The following is a 24139-nucleotide window of genomic DNA, read 5'->3' as shown; positions in this document are numbered from 1 at the left end:
CAGCCCTCGGGACCCACTCGGCTTACAGCCTCCGGTGACTTTCCTAGAACAAGTCCTGACGTGCCGTTCCCTGTGCCCAGAGTCAGACCCTCCTCCTCGTTCACCCAAGTGGCACCAGAAGAACGAGGGGTAGGCCCCTCCCGACCTGGGTTCCAGCTTCGGGACTTAAGAAGGTCGCGAAGGCCCCCGGTGACAAGCCCACGTCTGCCTCTCCAGCTTTTCACTCTGCTCTCTCCTTCGGCCTCCACACACCCCTCACCCAGGCCTTCTCCCTTCCTCCCGAACACCCAGATTCTGCCATCTTGGGGCCTTTGGACCGGCTGCTCCTTCTGCCCAGAGATCCGTCCCCAAACTACCGTAGGGCTGCTTCATTCTTGTTCCGCAGGTAACTTATCTCGCACATCGCCTTCGAAAGGCCTTCCGTCACCTCCCTGACTCAACCAAACCCACCCGACCCCCAGTCAGCCTGTCTGCCTGTCTGTCTCTCCGTTCCTCCCTTTCTGACTCCTCCTCCTTCTCCCAGTCCGGTCCCTCTCCTTCTCTCTCCCACCTTCCCTCTTTCTCTCTCTTTCAGTACCTTTTATTTTCTTCAGCGTACTTAAAACCTGACGTTCTGTTTGAGTTTTTTTGTCTGTCTGTTTTGGGGCTCCTGTCTTTTCTCCCCTGCAGAATGCAACTCCATGGGGGTGGGGTGTGGGGAGGGGACCTGTCTCTCATCACTGCTGTCATCCCAGAGCCCAGAACAGAGTCCAGCACATAGTAGGCCCTTCATGCATATTTGTGACAAACTGATCAGAGAAGCCACAGTGCCCGCTGAGCTCTCTCTTGCTCTCAGAAAATTCTGGCAAGAGTGCTCAGCCTAGACTGGCTGCCAGGGGGTCCCACCAGCACTGGGCCCCGAGTCTGACTGAGAGCCGTGGGTGCCACCGAGGTAGTGAAGCACTGTCTAGCGAGAGTCTGGTGGCAACAGCACTCAGTGCCCTGCTGCCCACATTTTCTGCCTGTTTCCAGAACCTGGATGCACAGTCTCTCCGTGGATGCCTATGGCCTGCTTGGGTATCATTTTGGGTCTGACAGGAGCCCTCATGGAACTCTGACTCTGACCTCACAAGCCCTTAAGGAGAAGCATGGGCAGACCTCTGCTTGCTTTAATCACGGTTTTGAAGTAAGTTCGAAATATCAACTTTAAGAAAAGAAAAAATTGGAGTGGAATGTCTGAAGATTCAGACCCTCCTCCTGGCTCTTGAGTTTGGTTTCGGCCGGCCGAGCAAGGCTCTGGCACCCACAGGGACCGCCCCCAGCCCGCCGGGTAACCTGAAGCAATTCAGTTACCCGCCTTAAGCTCAGCCTCCTTGCCTGCACCGTAAACACGTAAACACGACAGCGTGTCCCCGTGACGGGATTAATAATGTATGGACCTAATCCTCAGCCCCTGGCAAAGCCTTGTCAATTGTACCCATTTTATCACTTATAAGTCAACCATTTCTGAAATTCAGAGGGTCCAAGTAAATATTTATACTTAGCTGTTCATTCAAGTTTCTCCCAGGTTCTTGTTCAGCTTGACCAGAGTTGACAAACAAGAACGGAGCCGGCTCTGACGCCCCGAGCAGGTCCAGGGAATTTGTGCTCTCCAGGGAGACTCAGCGTGTGGCCCTTAGGTGTCAAAGGAAGGGCTGTGGGCCCGATGCCAGTTGGCCTGGATCTTCCTGACACTCGGAAGCGCTCATCTGAACAGCTGCGGGGTTCTCTCCCGTCTCTCTGGCCGCCTTCCACACATTCTTCCTTGGGGCCGCCTCCTCCCCCTTGCCCTGTTCACTCTGCACCGGCTTCGTGGGTGGCTCTGATCCCACCCGCGTGCTGACGACTCTCACGGTTCCATCCCAGCCCAGGTGTCCCGCGTTCCAGGCCAGCCCACGTGACATCGGCACTTGGGTACTCAAAGGAACCTCAGAGTTAGGGTGACCCAATAAAGCCGATGAAGTGGCCAGGTCAGTTCTGAGCCGAGCAAGCACTTGGAGGGAGTCATGTGTCTGCGGCCAGGGCGGGCCCCTTGGGCGGCGCTCAGCTGGCAAACTCGAATGAATAACCAGCATCTCGAACTCACCAAGGCCCGCAGCCTACCACCTTCCCTCCCCAAACCAGCTCCTCCACAGTCCTCCTGTCCCGGTGAGTGGCACTGTGGTCCTACCTGCTGTCCACTCCCCGCCTCACGATCCAGAATCCAACCGCCTCCCATCGGTTCCTGCTCTTCAGCCCTCCTCCAAGCCGTCTTGGCACCTCTGGGAGGAACCAGTGCCATGGCATTCTGCCTGCTCTCCCTGCCCCTGCCCTGCCCCCGCCCCCCACTTCCCCACAGAGCAGCTAAGTGCTCTTTATAGTGGAGGTTGGAGCTCCTCCCTCCCATGCTCAGAAAATGCCCCTCCCGATGGCTCCAGACCCTCTCAGCTCAGGGTTATGTTCTCAAGCCTTAGCAAGCGCTAGGGCCTCTGACCCCGATGACGCTGTCCCCCCCATTTCCTTCCCCCTACCCCTCCACTCTGGTCAGCTGGGTCCCTTGGTGCTCTTGAGTGGTTCTAATACGCTCTTGTCTCAGAGTCTTTTGTGCCTGCTGTTCCCCTGCCCGCAACGGCCTCCCCCAGATCTGCAAAGGACTCGCCGCTTACTTCCCTCTGGCCTCCGCTCCGATAGGACCCATTGGAGAGGGCCCCCCGACACCCTGATATGAAATGCAAGCTTGTAATTAGTCACCCCCTGACCTCCATCTCTCCCGCCCTGGTTTTCCTTCGGCGTGGTACCGACCACCCTTTGCTGGATGTTTACCTGTTTGCTGATCTCTGTCCCCCAGCTAGAATACACGTGTAGCCCAGCTGGCATTGGGTCTTGTGCTGGTCACTCTCCTTGCCTCCCTGGCTCCAGTCCCCACCTTCCCTGTCCTGATCTTTCCCTGGGGAGCCGGCCTGAGGGATGGCATTGGCTGACTCCCTTGCAACCAACTGTCCGCCCAAGAGAGGTGTGGGCAGGAAAACGAAGGGTGGGAAGACAAGGTGGGCGCTTCTTCCCTGCTACCCCCTCCCCCGCTGCCAGTTCAGCCTCTCTGGCAATAGCTGTCTGGTCCCCAAGTCCCTAAGTGCAGGTGTCAGCAGGTGGCCCTCCTCCACCCCTCCCTTCTCAATGCCACTTCCTTCCCTTGCCCTCAAGGCCAGCGGTAATGGCTCCTCGCTGTCACTGGGAGACTGGCCATTCTTCATCTGTTCTTTTACCCCCACCCACACCTCTGTAAGTCACTTGACTTGTCTGGAGTGGGTTCAGTTTCCTCCTGAAACCCTAGCCCAGCCACCTAGTCATGTTTACTGCTGTGCCTGGCACCTAGAATACAGTCTGAAATGTGGCGCTTGATAAATATTTTTAATTCATTAATTCGCTAATTAATTAATTAGCAGAAGGATGAATGGGAGGAAATCAATATGCTACTTAAAGGAATGAATAGATCAATGAATAGAGCCATTTTGCTTCTTGAAGGAAAGAATGAATTAAGCCAATGAGCTAACTTTTAAGCAAGCATAAATAGGAAAAAAAAATGAAGAGAATCTGTGGGTTCTTTCGAATTGTATGTTCTTTCTGAATCTGTCTCCTGGCTCTTACCTTGAAGGCTAAGATTATAGGCACTTCCTCCCAGCCAGATTGATGAAGGTCTGAGATCCCCTTGACCTTGGAGCCCTGGCTGCTGGCCCTACCTTCCTGGCCGGGCCGCACAGCCTCTGAGTTGTGCCTGGAGCTTTCGGGCTCACCCTCTGCCCAAAGCAGTGAAGACTCCCCCTGCTCCAGGGACGCCCCCATGGTCCACATCCCTGCACCCAGGAAAGGGAAAGCCACGTGGCTTCCGCAGCAAGAGAGGGCCTTGTTTGCTCCACGGGGGCCCCGACTGTGAGCTCCAGCTTGGCCAGACTCCCTCATTCACCTGGCTTCCAGCCAACAAGCAGTCCTTTCCCGGCTTGTGACAGCGCTCAGGGTGGAGAAGCAGCAGTGAACCTGGAGGGGACACCCGCAAGCGCCTTAGCTTTCCGAGGCGGACCGTCGCTCTCCTGTGTGTGCCGAGGCTTGGGTGGGAGCAAGAGGACGGGGAGAAAAAAGCCAGGGAAGGCGCAGGGAGCGGGGAGCGGATGGCCACCTGGAGCTGCTGTCCCTTTCCTTCTCTCTGTTCCCTGAGAAGCACCTGCTGGGGACCGCTGAGCAAGCAGAAGCACTTCCTCTGAGGGGTCGGGGTGAGGAGGCCAGTTTCTCTCACAAAGTGGCGGGAAGCCCAGTTCGCCCTTCAGGGAAGGGGAAAGCGGCAGAGCAAGGGAGGGGCGCTGGCGAGACTGTCACCCCAGCTGATGGCACGGCTTTGCCCGGGCTGGCTGGACTCGATCGCTCTGTTCAACATGTACAACCCAGAGTGACCTCCTGGGGCTGCAAACGTCCTAGAGGTGGTATTGGGGCGCATTCCACCCCAAGGAGCAGCCACAGGTGGGCTACAGACACTTGCTCGCGGCATTTGGCCAAGCAAACTCTGGAAAAGAAATCCACCTGCTCATTCATCCATTCGTTCATTCACTTCCGCCTTCATTTATTCACCCCAGGCTTCCTGAGGTCGCACTAAGAGCCAGGCCATCTGTTAGTTGCTGGAGGCACAGAAATGAATCAGAGAAAGTCCCTCCTGAGAGGCGCTCCACTCGTAGGAGGGAGAGAAACGCACAGTTGCGCGGAACGCACTCCTTCACTATTCGGCGGTCCAGGCCCCGTCCCAGGCACTGGGGAGGATGCCATGAAATCACACAGCAAAACTGCCTGTCCTCATGGAGCTTGTGTGCTCGGGAAGGGAGACAGAGGGTAGACCACACGTGTGATTAAACGATAGTTTACTAGATTGGGATGGGTGCCATGGAAAAACATAAAGAAAGGGGTATAGAGGGCTGTTGGGTGGGACATTGCAAATTTTTAAAAGATGGTTCTGGAAGCCCTCACCGGGAAGGTAATACGTGAGCAAAGACATGAAGGAAGGGAGGGCTCGAGGCTGGTGGGTGAGTTACAATGGTCACAACATGTGTGCTATGACGGCCACACACCCCAGACGGGCAGCTCTCTGGGTATGAAGGAAAGGAGTTTCCAACAGCAGAGCAGCCCAGGGAGAAGGGCCAACAGGGGGAGGAGCGACCAGAGTACAATGAGTGGGTGAGGAGAGTGACAGATCTTTCCAGAGAGAGAAGTGGGGCGAAAGATGGGCTGGTCTAGTTGCTTGGACGGGATCCTATTGGCACAGGGTTGACTGAGCGGAGAGACAGTGGTGTGATGGAGGGATTCAAGGGCTGACACTGGACCCCCAAGTTCAAACCACAGCTCTGCACTGGCTCTGTGACCTTGAGCAAGTCACTCGACCTCTGGAAGCCTCAGTTTTTTTTTACCCTATCTGTAAAATGGGAAGAATCACAGAACTCACTCCACAGGATCAAGTGACTTAGGACTGCATCTGTAGGATGTGCTCCCCTGAAAGAGCACAGAGGGTGGACTGGAGTCAGGGACGGGGCCAGACTGGCGGCAGGGAGGCACATCTGAGAGCTTGAGAACAAGAGCTTGCAAGGTCCTTAATCACACATCCCGGAGCAGGACATGTGCAGGAAAGATGATTCACCCCTTCTTACAGTGCACGATTCCTAGGCACGCTCGCTGGCTGTGAGACAGACACGGTTCTGCCCTCTTGGGCTTGCAATCTAGAAGAAAACACGCACCATCCACGGTAGGCTTGCAACAGAGCACATGGGGTCAAGGGACAAAGCTTGACCCTTGAGAAGCCTGGAACACCAGTGAGGGCAGGGACAGCAAGATGCTAGTCATTGCTCCCACCTAGAGTTTCTCAAAAACATAGATTTCTGGCCCTGGCCCAGACCCACTGACTCTGAAAATCCAGAGGAAAGGTCTCATAAGCTATGATTTTAATAAGTATCGCAAGTAATCCTAATTATCAACAAAATTGGCAAATGCTGATCCAACACAACTCCCTCTTTTTTACAGATGGGAAATCTGAGGTCCAGAGACCGGGCCAAGGAGGCATGGCCAGTGTGGGCAGTTGAGTCAGGGGTGGAAATCAGAGCCCTCCGTTCCCCGACAGCATTCATCTCCTCGGGCTACCTGACAAACTACCATAAACCAGAGAGTTTCAAACCATAGAAACCTCCTTTCTCCCAGTTCTAGAGGCTACATTTGGAGATCAAGTTGTGGCAGGGCCGTGTTGTCTTGAAGTCTCCAGGGGAGAAGCTGCTCCCGCCCTTTCTCTTAGCTTCTGAGGTCACTGGCCACCCTTGGCCTTCCCTGGCTTGCAGCTGAAACCGCAGCCTCCGTCTGCGTCCTCCTCGGCCTTCTCCCTGTGTGGCCTCCGCTTATAAAAACACCAGTCCTATTGGATTAGGCCCCACCCTACTCTAGTATGACCGTATTTCCAAATAGGTTCACATTCAGGGACACTGGGGGTTAGGACTTCAACATGTTTTTTGGGGGGAGACATGGTTCAGCCCACACCCCCCCAAGCCTTGGTGGCTCCCCACATGAACATGGTTCTGACCCACCTGATTCTGGGAAGAGCTGAGGGCACTGACACTAACATGAAATGGACACAACAGCACTACTATACTAAGAAAGAATGAATGGGTGGTGACTAAGAACCCCCGAGTGGAGAGGGAGCTGGAGTCATGGGGGACATTTCCACTAGAGACGGTTTGACTCGATGTCACTCTGGGCGTCTGGACTCCTGGCTCCCGTGGGCACTTTGCCCACTTGGGCTTATCTTTACAGGACTGTGGCTGGGCGGCCTGGAAAGGACCGCCTCGAGCAATGCTAGCATCAGCGGTGTGGGAGGACGTCTTTGGGATCTTCTGAACTCGGAGATGCCACTCCCCTGTGTCACGGGTGGTTTGTGGGGAACTGATGATAAAATGCAAATTAAATAATAACTGGAGGGGCACCTGGGTGGCACAGTGGTCAGGTGTCTGCCTTCGGCTCAGGGCGTGCTCCCGGCGTTATGGGATCGAGCCCCACATCAGGCTCCTCTGCTATGAGCCTGCTTCTTCCTCTCCCACTCCCCCTGCTTGTGTTCCCTCTCTCGCTGGCTGTCTCTATCTCTGTCAAATAAATATATAAAATCTTTAAAAATAAATAAATAAATAAATAATAACTGGAAAAAAATAACATTTTTAGAGAGCTTGGCAATTTATGGAATGCCTCACATTTATCATCAGAGATGGTCCTCCCCAGAATTTTGTAGGGAACCCACACGTTATACTAACGATGAGAACACCAAAGGGCAGAGAGGTAACTGGAGGTCACACAGGGAGTTGTAAATGAGTCACCACTAAACCGGGTTTCTTGGTTCTCGGCTCAGGCCTCTCCCCACGCCTCCCATGACAACAGGGCTTCAGTGCTCCCCATGGCTTTTATATCTGCAGTTTTCCGAGTCATCATGACCAGTCAATCCACCCATCCATCCATCCATCCATCCATCAGTAAGTATATAAGTAAGTCCATGGCTATGTTCAATAAAATTATTATTTACTCTGGTTACTGGTTCATTTACATCGCCTCATCTGTTTCCAACGGCAACCGTGAAGCCATCTTGGCAGGTACCATCCCCGAGGCTGGAAGGCTGGAATAAAGTCAAGAGCCGCCACCATCGCTGCCAGGTGGGGTTCTGCTGGGCGAGACCCCGAGAAGGGATGCTCAAAGGAACAGAGGTCATCTCCACCCCCATGACGGGCTTCGGCCCCCTCCCTGCATGGCTTCCTTCCAGCTGGGAGCGCCACCGCTTCCTGGAAAGCTCGCAAGCCAGGGTGTCTTGAACTGAGTTAAACTGAGGCGCACTTTACAGGCATTGGGGAGAGCCCCTGGAATGAGTTAGCTGGGCTCTGCAGCCAAGCGAGAGCTTGGTGCAGAAGCAGAACGGAAATCAGTATGCACCGCATTTGTCCTGCAGCAAATAACCTCTTGTTATGATCAAGAACCTCCCCTGTGCCAGAGCCTGAGACACGCTCTCCTGTTCCAGCCCCCGATCGTCTGGCAAGAACTTGTTTTTGAGACTCAGACACAGACTCAGAGGCTAAGTGGCTTGCCTGCTGCCTTTAGTGCGGACACTTGCCGGGGGTTCACTCAGGGTATAAGGGCTGGGAAAGTTCCTCTTCAACTTCTCTGTAGTCTCCCAGCTCCTATGGTGACCAGGCTGCAGGCACACCAGGCATCAGCAGGTATGGAATTCTCCAGACGATCCATCTGTGCCTCCTGGGCAGCAAGTACTGGAGGTTCTAGAAGGGGAGTTATTCACTATCCCACTACCTGTCTGAACACGAAGCTTACCTGCAAGTTCCCACCCAGGAAACGCTCCTGACACACAGACTCTTGCACTATGTTCCTGGACGGGACATTTGTCCTGCCTCACTGTCTTCTTCCTGTCCTAGGAACTGGGTGGGACATGCTCCCGTCCTTCCCTGAGGAGCCCCGAGGGCCCCCAGAACTACAGCCTTTGTGCCCCATGCTGCCCTGGAGTGAATGTTGGCTCAACACCTCCCAGGTGTCCAAGTGGGATTGGCTGACGTTGACTGGTCAGCGTCCCCCTCTCTCTCCTGTTGGGCAGACCATGGAGTGCCTCCCTTCTTCCTGAGCATGGCCTTGACCTTTATAAAATGAGTGGCTCCTGAATACCCTCTGGAGAACCAGGGCCGGGCAGGCTGATGAGAGCAAAGATCTTCTAGGCCCACCCCTTACGACTCTGATTTAAGGGACCTGGCATGTCACAAGGCACCTGAAATTTGACGAGCACCAACCCACGCCACCCGCAGCTGATCCTGACGTGCGGCCCTCAAACAAACCATTGGCTTATCTGTGTTTCCCCAACCTCAGCCTTAGCTTGCTGTCTTGATACGTTCGAGTTATTTCTTTTTTTTTTTTTAAGATTTTATTTATTTATTCGACAGGATAGAGACAGCCAGCTAGAGAGGGAACACAAGCAGGGGGAGTGGGAGAGGAAGAAGCAGGCTCATAGCGGAGGAGCCTGATGTGGGGCTCGATCCCATAACGCCGGGATCACGCCCTGAGCCGAAGGCAGACGCTTAACCGCTGTGCCACCCAGGCGCCCCCGTTCGAGTTATTTCTATTTTTTACCCGGTTTTGCCCTAAGCCAGCAGTTCTCAGCCTGGCTGTTCACACTAATGGGGCTTGTGCAGAATGTTGTGTAAAATCTCAAAGCCAGGCCCCGCTGTGGGCTGGAGCATTTTAAAAGCTCCCCAGGCGATTGTAAGGTGTGGCCATGGTCGAGAACCACTGCCCTAAGCAATGATATGCTTGCAATCTAATGGACATTAAAATATAGGCATAAACGTGTCAAGACAAGCATGCTCGTGCACAACCAACCCAAAAGCATCCTGCATTCCAGGCTTTGACAAACCCTAGTCTAGATGTAAAGGCTCTTCTGGTCTTTGGGTCCACGTCCAGAAAAAGAATTCTCATTGAGACTCTCACATGTTCTAGACTTCCCCCAGGCACCATCACTCATGACCTCGCGATCCCCACAGCAACCCGCCGCGGGATGTCATTATCATCCGTTTTACAGATTTGGAAACTGAGGCTTAGAGGATCAAATGCTGACTCTTCTATTCCTGGGAAGTTAGTTCAGAGAGTTCAATGCCAGGTGCCAGATCCCAAACATGACACTTTCCTGCCTGCCTGCGGGGTTGGACTGAGGGCTGCTGGGACTCTAAGCACGTACTGGTTTGTGACAGCAGCTGACCAAGAGGCTTTCCGAAGGATGGGGCTTAGGGGTCAAGGGCGTGTGGATGAGCCCTACCCTCGGCAAGCAGGCTAGTTTCACCACGCTCACCCCTGCCATTAACTTCCTCTGGTTTCTTCTAAGATGAGAAAAAAAAGGAATACTGTATGGTGACTAACATAACATAATAAAAATTTAAACATAATAAAAAATTTTAAAAAAAAGAACAACAAAAAAAGAAAAAAAAGGAATAAAATCTCATCTCTCTTTGAGCCTTAATCAGCATTATAAAGATCAGATTTGTCATTATTCAATCCTTTCTGAGGCTGATAGGGTGGCTCGTCGTGACCTTTAGTTCCTGGCAAAGCCTAATTGCACGAGAGCAGTTTGGAAACGGGCTGCATTGCTTACTGATCCTATCTAATTCCTTTCAGATTTCCTGACCCGCTAAAGACCAATGAGACGCGTTGTGTATTTTCCAAAGCAAGGACGGAGGCCTCTCTGCTCCCGGGTGGCCCAAGACAGCTCTGTGTTTGGAGGTTGACCCTCTGAGGGGTTCCCGATGGGCACAGTGGGATGCTAACAGGAGTTTCCCAGATGTATTTCGTTCCTAAAGCAAACAGTGGATGCTTCTGGTTATGAAATCCTAGCATCTCAGCCCCAGCAAGGAAGGGATTGGGGAATCACGCTGCAGAACTTCCTTTTAGAAATGAAGAAACAAGTGACTCAGACTGACGTGGCTAGTTAGCAGAACCGGAGGACGATGCCACATACCCTGAGGCCGACTCCATCCTGGATTCCCAGCACCGTGGATACTGAGATGAATAAGGCTTCGCTCCCGTCCCCCAGGCATGCGCCCTGCGTGGGGGTGGGGGACGCTCACAGACATAGAATGTGCCGGCATACTTTAACAGAGGCGAAACATGGTCCTGAGAGGGGGCATGCAGCTGTGCTGTTTGGGGTTCACCCATCATCCATTCATTCACTCACTCACTCACTCATTCAGCGGTGTGTGCCGAGCACCTGCTGTGTGTCAGGCCCACTCTGTTCTAGGCGTTATGGCCCCAAAACCGAACCAGGCAGAGAAGGGCCCTGGCTTCCTGGTCCTTACACATCATGGGGAATCAGACATTAAACAACCACACACTTGGACAGATGTTTAAGCCAATATGGAAAATTCTAGAAACTGATGTAAGGTGGTATGAGAGGCAACATCAGGAGATTCTGACCTCAGCTGAGGAGTCACAGTTCGTCTGACATGTGCAGATGTAGGGTGGGGGTGGCGTGCCAGTCCAGGGGAAGGGGCAGCCGGTAGGAAGGCCCAGGCTGGAAGGAGCTTGTGTGTGAGGGTTTGAGGGACCGTGGGGCTGGGCCTGGCCTGCCTTGTAGGTGAGGTTAAGGATGCGGGGTTGAATCCTAACAGCAATAGGAAGAATTGAAGGTCTCTAAACCTGGGCAGGGGGTTGACGGGGACGATGAGGTCGGCCTCTCAGGCAGCCACGCAGTGCTGGGGTGTTAGCACTGGGGGGACGCAGGAGGACAGTGACAAAGTGGATGCAGGAAGATACAGTCTGGTCCGCGTGAGAGATGATGGTGGTTTACACCAGGGTGAGGCCAGGAAGAGGGACCCACTCGCATGGCGGCTCGAAGGATCACAGGAGACCACAACCCACGCTGGGCCCAGTGCATGCAGCTTGGCGTACGGGGAACGGGGGGCCTGGCTTAGCTGCTGTGACCATGTGGCCCGTGTCCTGAGACCAGGCTGGAGAGGCGCTGAGATCTTCCTTCAAACCCTTTGGGAAGGGTCTTGTGGAAATTAGTGCAGGGCAGAGACTTTGGCTTCAGATACACTGGGCGGGTTCCAGTTCTGAGGACTTAGCGCTGTGACCCGGGGCGAGCTCTGCAAGCACGCCGAGCCACCATTCCCGTTTTTGGAAAGGGAAATTCGAATCTCTCGGAGCAGGACCAGCACGGCCGCAAGTAAGACTCAGAGTCAGAGTCTGTGGAGCAGTTGAGGAAACCTTACCCCACCCCCACACACATTATTTTCGGTAACACATTCTTCTCTCCATCCTCTTCGAGTGCCCATGATTCTCTGAATGCCTGACTCCAGTTCCTCCTTCCGTCCTGTGCTCCGCGAATATCGAGGTGCGGCTCTTCACAGCTTGTCATAACTGACTCGAGTCTCTTGTGTTACGTGATGTTGCTGGAAAGCACTAAGGTTGTCTGTCTGGCAACCGAGGAGATGCGTGAGTCAGCTATGTGGTTGTGACGTCCCACCCTGTCTCCCAGCCCTGGTTGTCACCCGCCCTGCTTTGTCGGGGACCTGCGTCTACCTGGCCCGGGCTGCTCCTAGCGTCTCGGGCTGCTTCCCAGCGGAGGTTGAGCGTATCCCGAACACATTCCCCCCGCCTTTCCGCATCTCTGGCTCACAATCATCTCTCTAAACTCAACCTAAGCCTTGCTTTTTTTCAAGAAACCCTGAATATGTACCCTGAAATCTTCTGGTTATAGTATTTTTGGTTTTAAAAATGGAGAAACTAAGCTTCAAACCCTTGGTATACAAAAGCCTAAATTCTTCAGCAGAATATTCTACCACTTGGCCTCGCTGTCCCTGCCCAGCCTACACTGACCAAGAAGTAGCAAGGGCGGGGCTTTTGACCCGTCCCTCTCCCCCCGCCCCCGCCATAGTGGACATCATCAGTGAATCCTACCCCTCTCCCCACGGTGCCCAGATACGAGCACCGTGGGACCCACGCAGCGGGGCTGCTGAATGAGGTGCCCCCTTCTTGCCCGCACTCAATTCTGCGATGCAAGTGTGGGACACAACCTGGCCCATATCTGTCTGCCCACCTCCTCTGCTTTCTCTGCCTGGTCTCCCCCACCTGACCCACATGTCATCTCCTTCCTAAATGGGTCCAATGCAGCCAGGTGAAATTAATGACCCCTTCATCTGGTCCTAGGCGCCTGCACCTGGGGCTGCCAGCGCCGAGTTCCTCCTGAGCCCAGGGACTCGAGGACAAATTTAAAATGGCGGTCTCATCCTTTACTGATTGGCATTTTTAATCACAAGGGAGGTGGTGATGAGAGCAGAAGAGGGCAAAATATGAAAATGGGATAGATTTCATTTAGGGCAAGTTTCTGGACCAGATATTCCCACAGCCTGGCTCGGCAGGGGCCAGGTACCTCTGAAAGGTTAGCTTTCCTAAAATACGTTCGTTGAGAAGCTCCAAATGGCCATATCCTTTCTCCGTCTCGAAGGGACCGAGTCTTCTTTGTTGGTTATCAATGAAAAGGATTGGATCATGAGCTCTGATAACATTTATCAATAGTGTTGTCCCAGTGGACCATCCGGGGCAGCCAGAACGCGCCTTCCCAAGGATCCACGCATCCCTCCCAGCCAACCATGGTGGGGGGGGGGATACTGTTGTCATCCAAATATACAGCGTAACGGGAGCACAGGGAAGAGAGCTAGCAAAGTTTGCGTTCCTTCTCTTGCACATTGCATGACTCTGTACAAGTTTCCTTAAATCTGAGTCTTCGTGTCTTCCTCTGTAAAATGGAAAATGTGATACTTAGCTTGCAAACTTTGTGTCAGGATTAAGAGACATGACGGATGAAACGTCTTCTCACCATGCTGGCACAGAGTAAAAATAAATCAATAAACAAGTGTATTGTGGTGAGTGTGTCACTGTATTTTTAAGTGTACGTGCGTAATTAGTTTTGATACATACATACACCTGTGAAGCCATCACCCCATTCAAATAGCGAACACGTATCAACTTGCCTCGTGCGTCTCTGTAATCCAGCCGCCGGTCCACTTTCTGTCCCTATGCATTCGTGTGCGTTCTAGAGTTTCATACAAGGGATCGTATACAGAGGACACTCTTCTCCACACGTGTAACTCTTTTGCATTTACTCTGCACACATAGAGCTCCATACGGTTGTTTTTATACTCTGTTCATACCTTGTCATCGTGCTTCTTCCACTTTACATTCCAGAAATTTCTCTTCATCATTAACATCGTTTTTAATGGCTGTTTTAGAGTCTATCTTTTAGATGGCCATATGCCATTTAACCAGTTGGTCATGTAGGCTGTTTTCCCTTTTCCAAGGTTATAAGCAGCTCATAGAAATGAGTTTATATAATTTATGACCTCCTATGTCTTGACTGACTTCGCATGATGTCGAAACTCATCCTGTTCCATCAGCTTCTCGGGAAACCTTCTTTCCTCGGCTTCCAAGACAATATGCTGTCGTGTTGCCTCTGCTTCTCTGGCTGCTCCTTCTCCCAGAGCTGGGGCTAGGGCGAGGCAGTGAGGCGTTCGCCTCTGCAACAAGATCTCAGGAGGTACCGAAAACCTCAATCATCAAGATAAACATCCAATGCAACATTTTTAAAGGGTCAAAATAAATACAATAAAGTCCACGATGAACAAAATATTAACACTTTAGGTAAAGGCAGAATCTGGTGGGGCCAAGAGTAGGTGCAGGCAAAGGGAGGTGAGCCTTGCAGGGGGAGCGTCAGCTCCAGGACCGTGAGAGAACGGGTATGTGCTGTGACGGCAGCCGCGGGATGCGAACCCAACACGCGTTCCTCTTGCTCCATTTGACTGTCGTGGGCCATGGCCACCAGCTTCTCCCAGGTCTGGCAGCCCTCCCCACCCTATAGTGCCCTCATCTGAGTCAGACTCTGGATTTGAACGCAGAGACCCATACTGATGTCCTACATTCTTTCATCTGCCCATCCGTCTTCACGGTTTCCTGGCAGAACCCCAAGCCTGGGTGGCTGGCTCTCCACTTTCTCTTCTGCTCCATGGATGGGCCAGCCCGGCATTCCATCCTAACACATGGCGTCACGCTCACGTGGGTCTGTGCTGCTGGCACCTCACTGTCCATAAAGTGTTTGTCAAGCCTCCTTTACTTTCCTTAATCCTGTAACCTCCCCATCTACCCCTCGCTCTCAGCAGATGGCTGGGTGGTCCCTAGACTCTGCCATTGACTATCTGACACAAGGGCCCAAATAGCAGGTCCCCTTGCCTTAAGGTGGGACAGTGAGTGGCTATGGTAGGGATTCCCTCATTAATCCCCCGAAGACTTTGTGGCCGTTTACTCAAGTACCCACACACTGGGGCAAATTAGCAATCAGACACTGGATACAGGGTCTGGGTTGGCACTGATATCCACATTGTCACAGCCCCCCGTTAGAATAAGCTATGTGGGAACCAAGTAGTCAGCATGGTTCTGGCCCAGGCCTGTCATACAGCAGCACACTGAGTCAACAATCCCACCCCGTGGTCATCTGCCTGGGTCCAGAATGTGTTTAGGAAAGACACGTTGAGCCCCTGGAAGAACTCTTACGTTGGTGCCTTGACCTGCAGAGTCAGTCACTGCGTAAGAAAGTCTGAGACTGTCTATCTCCTGCCAAGATAGTAAATGAGAAACCATATTGCATTGTCTATATTTGTTATATTATTATGTTGCAAAGGTCAATGCCACCCTAAGAGTATTGAAGCGTCCAGGAGTGGTGGTCCCTGTTGTATCCCCATTGGATTCACCAGGATGACCCTACAGGTACCGTACGGATCATAGAAGAAGACTATGGAAACTTACTTAACCACGTAGGAGAGCCCCAGTTGCAGTTACCGCCCGTACAACAAGTTCTCCAGCGTGGACTGACGCAGCCTTAGGTACGTTGAATGCAGCTATTAATTGGCAACTTGATCTTTTTCTATCCTGATCGGAGAGAAGGATCAGAAGCAGTTTCCATCCACAGGGAACAAAATGGTACCCATGTACAGTCTTCCTCTAGGGAGCGACTCACTCTTCTGTTATCGCGATGCACTCCAATGGCACTTAGACAATCTCGACATTCCATAGGACGCAGCAACGGTTCTCTGTGTTGATGGCATTGTGTTAAGGGCACTTGAAAAGCATGAAGTACTAACTCTGTGTGCCTTGGTAAAGCATATTTGTCCCAGAAGGTGGGGGATAAAGCAGTCAAGATCCAAGGTCTAGGATCCAAAGAGCCAAGGGTCACTTCAGTGAAGTTCTTAGGGATTTTCTGGTCCAAGGCACGCTGGAAAGTCCCCTCTAAGGTGAAGGACAAAGTGTCACACCTGTGCCTATAACGCCTGGGAGAGAAGTACGACCTTTGGCAGGCCTCTCCAGGTTTGAGGGGCACACATTCCACACTCAGGGAGACCATTTCCACCTACTTATCAGATGTGGAAGGGTTGAGTGGGACCCAAGGTAGGGAAGCCTGTGTAGCGGGCTCAGGGAGAGGCCTCAGCAGGCTTGCCCCCGTGCTGTCCAGCCCAGAGAACCACAGGCTTCTGTGGAGAGAGATGCCAGGTGGAATCCCTGACGGCCCGACTAGGAGAGTCACGGTGCCGACCGCCAAGGGTTTAGAGCGAGGCCGTGCCGTCTGCTACAGAGAACAGTGCACTGTTTGAAAACAGCTGCTGGGCCTTAGTAGAAACCCTATCTGAGCACAAAACATTACCTGAGCCTGTGGTCACTCGTGACCTTGGCATTTTCTAGGGTCGGGTAGGCCCTGCTGGAAGGGGTACATTTGGGTTGAAGGTCAGGAGAGCACAAGCAAACTGCACGAGCAGGCGCCCCAGACCCTGGGTCATCTGCCTCTGTTGCATGGACGCTTCTCCCTCAGCCGATGCTCCTCCCTCAGCTTTGCTTCTCCTTTAGCTGATGCTTCTCCTGCAGCTCACACCTTTGGCCTTATGGGAAATTCCCTTTGACCAGCTTAGTTTGCGCAGGTTGCCATAACAACGATACCATAAATTCGTGGCACAAGCCACTGGAATTTGTTTTCTCCTAGCCCTGGAGGCTGGAAAGTCTGAGATCAAGGCTCCAGCAGGGTTGGGTTTCTGGTGTGAGCTTTCCTCCTGGCTTGCAGATGGCTGCCTTCTTGGGGTGATGTCATAGGGCAGAGAGGGAGAAAGGGCAACTTCCCTGATGTCTCTTCTTAAAGGACACTAATCCTATCAGATCAGAGCCCTCCCTTGTGGGCTCTTTAACCTTAATTACTTACATAAAGGCCCTGTCTCTGCATAGAGTCACAGTGGGGGTCAGGACTTCAACAGAGGAACTGGGGCGGGGGTGGACACAAACATTCAGTCCATAACACCAGCTGACTGAGCAAGCGAGCAATCCGAGCTTGGGTGGTGGGCACATGAGCCTGGCATGGGTGCAAGCCCACATGTTGTACTGCTGACCTGCCACCACTCAGAGGTGGCCTGAAAGACGGCGGCTAGGGGACAACTCCCATGGCCAGAGCTTCCGGTGGTGCATCTGGTCACCCACTTTGTGGCCTGAGATAGGCGCACGCAGTGTGGCCCTGCGGCTCTCTGGAAGCCAGCCCTTACCCGTAACTCCCTGGCATCGCGTCTCCTGGCTCTCCACCCAAGCTGCACGCACCGTTTCCCCTCTCCTTGGAGAGTATGAGACCCCGTCCATGGCTGTCCATCAGCCGAGATGCCTGCTCCACGCTCTCCTCCTTCAAGACTCAGCTCAAATGTCCTTTCCTCACGCTACCCCCCGCCAACAGAATTGGTGGGTGCCCCTCTGCTCGCCTGGTTTTCTGACTAAGGTAAATCTGGGTTTTGTGATGCACGCTACGGTTCCTTACAGACCCTGTTCCCGACCAGATCACGGGCACGTTGAAGGCCAGGGCATCTGTAGGCTGACAGCTCCATCAGATTCAGGCCGCTTCTCTAAGCTCCGGACCCACACATCCAATCTCGCACCGGACGTTATCACCTGCGTGACTCACGGACTCTCGAGGTTCTCTCCCAAACGTCCCCCACCCCGAGTCCCCTGTTGCCCCAACATCTCAGTGAGCAGCTCTCCCAGCCTCCTCGGGCAGCTAGCCGCATCCTGGTTCCTCTGTTTCCTTTTCAGCCTCATCGTGCGTCAGTACTGCTCACCGGTTCTCGATCCAAACTGCCTCCCAGCATCACCTCCTCTGTCACCTGGCTGCCACCTGCTCTCAGCAGCCCTCCTGTAGGCCATCGCCAGCTTCCTGTTGTGCTGGGGGGACACCCTGCACTGCCCGCACGCCCTGCCTTTCTTCTCCATCCAGCCCCTGGCTCGCGGCCTTCCTGGTGCTTGTCACCCTTCATGATCATTCTGTCTGTCGTCTGATGATTGCATCTCCCCCCAGACAGGGACTGTGTGTCTGTCCCTGTCACCGCTGTGCCCCAACAGTCAGCATGGCTTCTGACTCATAGGAAGTGCCCAACGAAAGCTCAGCGACTTAGTGCTTAAGGCGCAACGAAAGGCTGGCTGAGCTGTTCCTGGAGCGCGTTCTTGAGAGGCTCGCGTACGGACGGGACCAACCACACTATGAGAGCCCAGCACTGATACCCATGTTTCCAAAGCCAGCTCGTGAAGTCAGACATAGCCCTAGTAAGTGCAGCGCCAGGGGCAGAGGAAGGAGAGGCAATCGGCCAGGTGAGGAGCCTACACTAAGATGACCTTCCTGCAAGGGTCTGCTCCGGTCCGTGGCCTGGAAAGCGTCGGCAGTGCACTTGCATCCCGGACCAGTACTGAGAGCGGAGCCAAGCTCCTCAGCCAGGAAATTGTATCCCGACTCCTTCCATGCAGATTGTCCACTCGGAGGCCCAGGGAGCACCCAGGGGAACTCACCCCATCAGCCCATCTGGTGAACATCTGACAACCTCTCCCTCCCACGATGCTTCACAATCACTCCTGCTTTCCCTGTTTCACCTATTTAAACGCTCACATATAAAAACGGAAGACTGACTACTTCTTATGAAAAGGTTGCAAGGGCTCTAGAGAACAGGGGCTCCGTCCAGAAGGTCGGTTGTGACGTTGGTCTGCCGGAGGCATGCGTCTGCTGAAAAACGCACTCCATTCCCTGCTGGGTTTTAGTGGTGGAGCGAGATGGGAGCACAGGGAGACAAATAAAATCTTAGCGTCTTCCCCTCTTTTGTCTGGTGCTATTTTCTCCCAATTCTGATTTTTAAGATTTCATTAAAAAACCCATCTTGATCTCCTGAGAGTCAAGTTAAAAAAAAAAAAGTCTTTATTGTAAGAACTAACTGCGGGATGCCTGGGTGGCTCAGTCAGTGAAGCGTCTGCCTTCGGCTCAGGTCATGATCTCAGGGTCCTGGGATTGAGCCCCACATCGGGCTCCTTGCTCAGTGGGGAGGGAGCATGCTTCTCCCTCTGCCTCTCCTCCCACCCCTGCTTGTTCTCTCTCTCACTCTCTCTCTCAAATACATAAAATCTTGGGGGAAAAAAAAAAGAACTAACTGCATAGACGAAAGCCAGGGGGGGATTTGCCAAGGGACATCACCAGTTTTCCTTCCTGTTTTTGTAAAGCGGAGCTCAGGAAACCCAAGCAGGCGAATCAGGCCCGTTGTCTGGAGTCACGAGGGCAGACTTGGGCCAAGGCCAGCTGAGCTCGGCCCCTGTGTTCCTGGCCCTCAACGGACAGGGAAGGCGGGGCTTTCCCAGCGACTGCCGCATGCCAGGAGCTCATCTTCCTGCGTCCCCGAGCGCCCTGCAAGGGCTCCAGCGAGAGCCCATGTCTGAGAGCCCACACAGGCCAAAATGAGGAGAGACTCTAAGTCAGATCTGTTGGCTGGCTCTCCCCATGTCTTTCCCTCCCCCGTTCAAGCATGCGGAGCCAACCCTGGCTGGATTTCCCAGACCCATGTCCGTAGGCTGAACCCACCTCGTCTCTTTGCCAGGGCCCAGCATCCCAACACCCCCCTCCTTCACTGCCCTCTTAAATGCAGTCACCACCCCCCCCGCCACGTCCGCTCCTCGGGGATGCTCTGGCCACCGCACGGGCAGGGCCCACGCACTGAACACAGCATCCCACGCTCCTTCCGGGGCACTTGGCACTGATCCCTCTAGGGAACACGTGTGCAATCCCACAACAATGACACGTGACTGACAATCATTTGTAGATTACCTTGCAGATGTTACATCTCATAGCAGCCGTAGGAGGGAACACCTCTTTATCCGTGCCTGACGCCAAGAAAACCAAGGCTAAGGGTGGTTCTGTGATCCATCCAAAGTGAAGTTAGCCCGGAGCAGAGCGGGAGCCAATCCAGGCTAGTGGTCCTGTCTCACCGCACGGCCTCCCAGGCTAAGTTCCGCTTCCTGCAAGTGCGGAGCCCAGACTCAGACAGCCTGGGTTCATGCTGCAGCTGTGTGACCTTGGGCAAGTTACCTAACCTCTCTGGTTTCTGTTCCCCGTCTGTAAAGCGCGATGATAAACATCGCTCCTGCTTTGCGGGGTTGCGGTGAGGATTTACTGACACAGACGTAAAATCCTTAGAATGGTGCCTGGCAACTGGTGTAATATATGTTCGTTGTCAGTTTTCTTTTAGGAATTTTTATTATGCAAAACAGCATCGGGGGTCGGGTAAGAATCTTAACTGAAGACAGAATTCTAGGAGGTCAAATTGACTCCTCCACCCTCACTCCTTCCAGACCTCTTTTTTTCTGTAATCCTATCTTTTCTCTCCTGCTTTTCTCTGGAACAAGCGAAGGAATACAACATGGAAGGAGCTGTGAGAGTGCCGGGAAAGAGGGCTTCTCGTTAATCCCACCTCTTCTTTCCTGTCATGAGAGCGGGGGTCAGGTGGGCAAATATACTGACTTAGGAACTGGAATGAGAGTCTCAGCCTTGCCCTTTATGAGCAGTGTGACCTTGGTCGAGTTACTCTACTTCCCTGAGCTTCTGTTTGTTCATCTGTAAAATGGGAGAGAACGTCCAGCTGCACTGGACCGCGGGATGGAGACCCAGCCGGCCTTTAGCTCTAGGCCACACAGCAGCAAATGTGCTCCTCGCTGTCCCCTTGTGGGCCCGGTGGGTTTGTCTGGCCCGGATTATTGGGCTCTAGATAATAATGAGTTGATCTAATTCGAGAGAGTTTGCCCCAGCCACATCCCCACCAGTGAGCTCCGTGTCCGTGCCCACAGCCCCACCAACACTGAGCATCGCCTGCGGAGACATCATGGTCCCAAACCGCAGAGCTTCTGGTCCTCACACACGCGGGCCTGCACCCAGCAGTGCATCACCCAGTCTCCCAGTGTGACCAGTCCAACAGGGGCGCTGGTTTCATCTTCAAGCCTCTGAGAATTAGCTTCAGTGGAAATTCTTCAAAGGATCGGTCAGGCTTTCTGTTGCTGTGTCTGTGATTTGCCTGTTATTATCCTTCACTCTTCCTCCATTGTCATTGCTGTCTTTCTTGGGAATTTCCAGAAGTCCTTTGTGCATCGTAGGGATACAGCTGACCCTCCGAGGACGCAGGTTTGATCTGTGCGAGTCCATGCTTACAATCCTGCAAACACAGTTTCTCTTCCTTCTGAATTTCTTAGGAACATTTCCCCAGTTCACTCCATCACAGGAGCCAGGATGTAATACCTCTAACATACGAAATATGGGTCAATCAACTATTCATGTTATCCTCAGGCTTCCGTCCCCAGTGGGCTGTTAGTTAACTTTGCAGGGAGTCAAAAGCTATACACGGATACTCAACTGGGCAGAGGAGTCAGCGCCCCAACCGCCACGTGGTCCAAGGGTCGACTATAGTCACACGTCAATTTCAGATCTGACAAATACTTTGTTGCCATCTGTCATCCATGAATTTGTCCCTGGTGTCCTTGCATGCAGCAGACATCCTGTTTTGATGTGGCCTCATTCGTCAGATCACCGAGATTTCAGCTTGTCAGGATGCCTCTCAACAGAGGGACCCCCGCATGGAACGGAACATTCCAGACGTGGAATGTGAAATCGAAATGCGGAACGGCCTTGCCATCGATCCACGTTTTACACCGACATGCTGGTTTCTATCCACGATTTCAGACTTTGAGACTGTTGAATTTTGATGCTGAAACACAGCATTGTGCCATCCCGAAACGTTCATAATCATACACACCGCGTTTCGGTCGACATGTCTGATGGTCGAGATGAAGGAGGCGCACATTCCACCGTGCGTCCTGTAGACACGGTACAAGGTATGACGACTGCTCCCCATGCTTGCCGCGTGCCCTTGGTCCCTCACCCTCCCTGAGCCTCCTCCCTATCGCGTGTGGCAATGACGGTGGCACATGTGTCATCAGGCTGCCGTGAGTGGCAAGTGTGTTATTACAGGGATAGGTGTGAGAACAGTGCCTGGGGCTCGGGAAGGGCACGCTATGAATGTCTGCTGTGATCGTTAGCACGATGGTAGTGTTACTTCTGCTCTTTAACAAATATTGAAATGGAATCACAAAGACTTGCTATCACTTGTCCCACAGTGACAGCAGAGTCAAGGCTGCTGCTCCTTCCTTGGACCCCGCGGCTCCTGCCACTTCCACCCTGAGATGTCCAGGCGAGCTGAAATCTGCCTGTCTACCTGCCTTCCCTGGGCTTTGTGTTCGGCATTAAGGGCACAGAGGATCGAGGCTACCTCTGCTCCCAGTGACAGGCACTCACACGTTGAAGAGAGAGCTCCGGTATCCCTGACCCAAAGGACCTCTTGTCTGAGCTCACTACCCCTTCCCTTGAAGAGCCCGGTGGCCAAAGAGAAGCCACTAGTTTTCCATGTGCAGGCCCATGCTCGCTCGGTCTCAGTCAACACACACGGGGGCTCAAGCCAAGAATCTAACGCTCCTCGTTCCCTCACTGCTCCTCTCGCCCGACATAACCTGTCCTGTGGGCTCCAGTGGTAGGACTGACCCCACCCCTGCCCGTTCTGCTCACTCCATGCTGGGTCAGCCATCCCCACCTTCTCCTGCACCCCTGCAGTGTCTCTGCCCTGCTCTCCCTGCCTCGCCCTGTCTCCCCTGCAATCCGTGGGCACTCAGTAATAAGACTGAGTGTTGCATTTATTATTATTTTTTTTAAAGATTTATTTATTTATTTGAGAGAGAGTTTTCATGCACAGGGGTGGAGAGGGGCAGAGGGAGAGGGAGAGAGAAACTCAAGCAGCCCCCGCGTGGAGCATGGAGCCAATCACAGGGCTCGATCCCAGGACCCTGAGGTCGTGACCCGAGCTGAAACCAAAAGTCAGATGCTTAACCGACTCAGTCACCCAAGCCCTCCTATTTATCATTATTTTAAAAATACATTTATCGAGCTCTGTATGTTCTCTCTACTGATATCTTTATGCTCTAGTGAGATTTTCGATACAGGGTTTTGAGACCACCTGTTTTCAACTAGGCTCTACTCCCAATGTGGGGCTTGAACTCACGACACTGAGATCGAGATTCACATGCTCTGCTGAGCCAGCCAGGCGCCCCAAGCCTGAGCGTTTTCAACGTCAGTCAGAGCGTGCTGTTACCCTTCCCAAAACCCTCCAGTCGTTTCCATTTTCCTTAGAATTCAACCCAAACCATTTGGCCAACAATGATCGGATGATCGGACCCCTGCCTCTGTCATCAGCCTCGTCTCCCTCCTCTCTTCCCCTTGTCACCTTGCTCCAGCGACACAGCTGGCTCTCCCCAATCCCCTAAACGTGCCTCAGGGCCATTGTACTTGCTTTTTCCTCTGCCTGGAACTCAGCCTCAGACTGGGCTTTCCTCCTCCACAGTCAGTTCTCTGCTCAGAGGTTACCTTTTCAGAGGCTCCCTGTGACCATGCGGCTGAAACTGTCACACGGTGCACCATAGCTCTCCATCCCTGGGCCACACTGTGTGTTCTCTACCATTTATTAGTACTCGGACTGGGTTACTACTTCTCTATACCCGTCTCCTCTTGAGGATGCACAACCCCCACCAGAGAAGAGACCGCCTCTGATTTGCCCCAGGTATGCTTCGGTCAGCCTGGGAACTGGTGGGGGGCAGGACGATTCTCTCCCCACCCGTGATTCCACTCAGGCATCCCCGGAATCTGTGGCGGTGTTAGGCTACATGGCACGGGGGAATCAAGGTCGCAGACAGAATTAAAGTTGCTAATATACTGGTCCTAATATAGGAAGATTATCTAGGATTATCCAGGTGAGCCCGAGGCAATCACAAAAGTCCTTAAAAGTGGAAGAGGGAAGCAGAAGAGAGAGTCAGAGAGATGTGAGCTGGGAAGGAGTGTGCCCCCCTCTGAACCCCCTAGAAGATGGAGGAGGGGCCATGAGCCCAGGGACAGGGGCAGCCTCAGGCAGCTATGAGCAGCAAGGGAATGCACTCTCTGAGAGCCCCAGAATGGACCGTGGCCCTGCTAACACCTTAATTTTAGCCTGAAGGCACCCATGTCAGACATTTCTGGAAATGTAGAATAGAAGTGTGTGCAGGTTAAGCCACTGAGTTTGTGGGAATTGGTTGCAGCAGCGATGGGAGACGCAGCCCTGCTATTTGCTGGATGCAACACGAATACGTGAGT

The 24139-nt window shown here is 53.2% G+C and overlaps 1 protein-coding gene across 6 annotated transcripts in view; it reads right to left on the bottom strand.

Moving 5' to 3' along the window:
• The window catches only part of SLC2A9 (solute carrier family 2 member 9), a 260925-nt gene that overhangs the window by 235930 nt on the left and 856 nt on the right, over positions 1 to 24139 (bottom strand). The window contains exon 2 of one of the 6 annotated variants that reach the window (XM_040625291.1): positions 19748 to 21783. The exons of 4 other annotated variants lie outside the window; for them this stretch is intronic. The gene's annotated coding sequence lies outside the window, so the exon portion shown is untranslated. Of the gene's footprint in view, positions 1 to 19747; positions 21784 to 24139 lie in introns of those variants that run through there. One more of the 6 variants, XM_040625289.1, reaches the window with a different exon arrangement.

This window comes from Ursus maritimus, unplaced genomic scaffold (genome assembly GCF_017311325.1).
Source record: "Ursus maritimus isolate PB19 unplaced genomic scaffold, ASM1731132v1 scaffold_8, whole genome shotgun sequence".
NCBI classification, from domain to species: domain Eukaryota; kingdom Metazoa; phylum Chordata; class Mammalia; order Carnivora; family Ursidae; genus Ursus; species Ursus maritimus.
The sequence above is the reverse complement of the archived record's forward strand: the minus strand, read 5'-3'. Positions and strand labels throughout refer to the sequence as shown.